We start from the raw sequence: 3,748 nt of genomic DNA, 5'->3' as shown, positions 1-3,748 counted from the left end.
TTCATTTGCAATTCTAATTGTGACATGTTTTTCAACCAATCGCAATTTTTCTTTAACAAAACACACGTCAACCATAATTCAGTGCAAAGATTATTTCAACACAAATACATTTAACATCCGTATTAATAACCAAAGAGAATTTATAACACATTTTACATGACAATTACATGACAAAAAATACTACTTCCTTAAATCCCATTAGTCTTTAAAAATATTGCCATGGTGGCATCATGCTTTGGCCGCCTTAGAGCCACAAAATATCTACCTAATGGGATCACGGAGGAGGAAGAAGAACCCACATGAAAGGAATATCATATAGAGTGACATCACAGATATTGTCAACTTGACTGCACAGAATGAGAAATCTGTTCTGCAATGTTGGAAAAGAATTTCCAACATCAAAAGGAAGGTTTTATTCCTTATGGCACCAGCCATTACACTATTGTACTACAACAGACATTCTTATCCCATTTCCCCCCAGCACAGGGTTCTTTCATATATTCCCTCATACATTACCTCTACCATAGAAACTATTTTGAGTTTACTTGTTCCTGGTTTGTGAAGTTTACCCTGGCTCGAATGTGGTTAAAACAGACCCCATCAACTTGGAAACAAATTGTAGATATTTTGCAAAATATTAAGCCCACTGAGTCATATCTTAAGTGCATAATTCAGAGGAACTTCAATTCTTAATTTGGAGATATGGCCCTATATAAAGACCATACATCCTCCATCACAGATATACTTCCTTTTCTCTCTCTTTCTTTCTTTCATTCTTTCTTTCTTTCTTTCTTTCTTTCTTTCTTTCTTTCTTTCTTTCTTTCTTTCTTTCTTTCTTTCTTTCTTTCTTTCTTTCTTTCTTTCTTTCTTTCTTTCTTTCTTTCTTTCTTTCTTTCTTTCTTTCTTTCTTTCTTTCTTTCTTTCCTTCTTTCTTTCTTTCTTTCTTTCTTTCTTTCTTTCTTTCTTTCTTTCTTTCTTTCTTTCTTTCTTTCTTTCTTTCTTTCTTTCTTTCTTTCTTTCTTTCTTTCTTTCTCTCTTTCTTTCTCTCTTTCTTTCTCTCTTTCTTTCTCTCTTTCTTTCTCTCTTTCTTTCTTTCTCTCTCTCTTTCTCTCTCTCTTTCTCTCTCTCTTTCTCTCTCTCTTTCTCTCTCTCTTTCTCTCTCTCTTTCTCTCTCTCTTTCTCTCTCTCTCTCTCTCTCTCTCTCTCTCTCTCTCTCTCTCTCTCTCTCTCTCTCTCTCTCTCTCTCTCTCTCTCTCTCTTTCTCTCTCTTTCTCTCTCTTTCTCTCTTACCCCTTACCCCTTACCCATCTTGTCATCTTTACTTTCCACCCAGTGGGTATACCTTATTTCAATTGACTAATTCCCACAAAGATATTTATGATGCAAACATTGTCTATGTCCTTTTGTTCTTACTATGTTTTATTATATATTGGATAGCTAAACCACTACAGTATATGAACGCAGTGTATATTTAGTTTCCATTTTTAAATGTTTTTATTCTGATTTGCTAATGTTGCCTTTTTTAATTAACTATTATCAAATTTAAATAGAGGCCTATTTGGTTCTCCAATCACTTCAATTTACTTTTATTTGTTAGTCTTTATTAGAACAACCATTGGACATTTTTCCATCTGATCTTGAAGGGTTGACACAAATATATGCATAGCATGTTTAGTGATTAGATTACCTTCTGTTTCCATGATTGTTTATTTCCATAAAGCCTCAATAAAAATAAAATAAAAAAGGAAGATTTTAAGGAAGAAAAAACAATAAGGCAAATTTAAAAAACTAAAAGTTAAGAACATAATTGAAAAAATTCAGCAAACCAAAACTTAAACAGTATGAAAAAGATTTCCTGAACCTTTTAAGGTCGGAAAATCCAGTTTCCGACACATTGCAACAGATTAATATTTGTACTAAGGACACATCCCTTTCATGTGGTTTCTGTGACCTCTTCCTAAACCGTAAATATTGGAAAAAATGTACACGGCAAAGATGAGCGTTCAGCAGGTAAGAACTTTTTTTTTATAATGTCCATTGTCAAATTATGTACAAATCGAAAGGCTACAAAAAATATTTAATTTATATTTTAGAAACTCTGGATTATGGCAATATTTTCAGGACTCATTTATGACAGAAATGCCAGATTTCACTAGACTGACATCTGATATCCTCAGGTAACTTGATTTTTACTTAAAGTCAGAACTGCTATGTATAATAATGAGAAATATTATTTACAAACATAAATTTATCATTTTAGATAATCCTTCAGATTTAATTTATTTTGAGAAATTGTACAAATTAATAGACGAAGAGCTACCTTTTTTTATTTTTTTATTTATTTAATTCCAACAATGAACATATCAATCATTGATAAATCACGGGTTATACATAGCTAATATTATACATTCATATATAACATCAATTCATGGACACAAACAGTCCAGAAAGTAGCATTTATACCCATAGGAAAACAATATAAGTTAACATAATCCTTGTTGGGGTTTTATTACTAAATAAGACAAAAAACAACAAAAACATGGATAGAAAGAAACAAACAAACAAACAAACAAACAAACAAACAAAAAAAAGGAAAGGGGGGTAAGGGTAGGGAGAAGGCAACCGTATTCCTCTCTAATCATCTAAGCTCATAGGATATAACCTAAGAGTCTCATTGTCAACAAATATCTCTATATAGACATGCAGCATGCAGGTGACTTATCCTATCAGTAGACCAGCGGGAGTTCACCTCGAAAAGCAACCTTTTGATAAGGCTCAAATGTCTGCTGTGAAAGGTAATTTTAAAAACTATTACAAGTCTTTATAATTAATACATATATGACATTAACCAATTTTTTTACATTTTCAGATGTGAAAAAGGATGAGATCCTGGACGTTCAAGCTGAGCCTACAAAATCTGATGTGTATACAGAAACTGAACCAAGTATTACAGATATTTCTTAAAACATTTGTTGAGAACATGTACCACTTAAGGGAATGGAACAGCGGATCATGTCCACCCGACATCGCTAAATGCTGACAGCATACGCTGTTGGCATTTAAAATTGCACAAGCATTTCTAGTGAAATGCTTGTGCAATGCCACCCCCTGCACATTCACGGCCAATCGTCCGCAAGCAGGGGGTGTCAATCATCCAGATCGTATCTGATCGGGTTGATTGTTGTCCGCCACCTCAGAGGTGCCGGACGAGTTAAGGAGCAGCGGTCTTATGACTTATGACTTATTGCAGCATGTTAAATCGGCCTCAATGTGTGCATAATAATTTCCAAAGATTCTTTAAAACTCATTCTAGGAAATTCAGTTACTTCAACATGTATTAGATACTGAGCAATACTCCAGAGCACTGATTAAAAAAGGACATTTATGATCGACTTGCAGATTTCTTCCTTTTAGAAAATGTAAATCATTGCGTGTTTATGTAGAATTATGATGGGTTTTTTATATCATTTTTTTTGGCATATTTCAAGCACTTTAGTAAAAAAATGGAATCCTGCTTTCTTGGGAGTGACTTCTTTAATGGTTTGGATGATTCTGGGGAGGAAACTTTACATAAGCCTGTCATTGGTATTTTCTCTTGTGCTAACTGTACATGAGTCACCAGGTTGTGCAGGGTTAAATTTACATTCTGTCATTATACAAATTTTAAAAAGAACTTATACATATTAGTTGTTCCAATGTTTATCCACATTCAGGGCCGCCACTAGAAATTTTGGGGCCCCTGACTCAA

At 33.6% G+C, this 3,748-nt stretch overlaps 1 long non-coding RNA gene across 1 annotated transcript; it reads left to right on the top strand.

Moving 5' to 3' along the window:
* Positions 1–2,092: 2,092 nt before the first annotated feature.
* LOC128640214 (uncharacterized) lies at positions 2,093–3,514 on the top strand. Its single transcript, XR_008399308.1, has 3 exons — positions 2,093–2,177; positions 2,699–2,795; positions 2,870–3,514. It is a non-coding gene; the product is annotated as an uncharacterized LOC128640214 (long non-coding RNA).
* The last annotated feature ends 234 nt before the right edge of the window (positions 3,515–3,748 follow it).

The sequence above is a fragment of the Bombina bombina genome, chromosome 1, assembly GCF_027579735.1.
Source record: "Bombina bombina isolate aBomBom1 chromosome 1, aBomBom1.pri, whole genome shotgun sequence".
NCBI classification, from domain to species: domain Eukaryota; kingdom Metazoa; phylum Chordata; class Amphibia; order Anura; family Bombinatoridae; genus Bombina; species Bombina bombina.
This window is presented reverse-complemented; position numbering and strand designations above follow the sequence as displayed.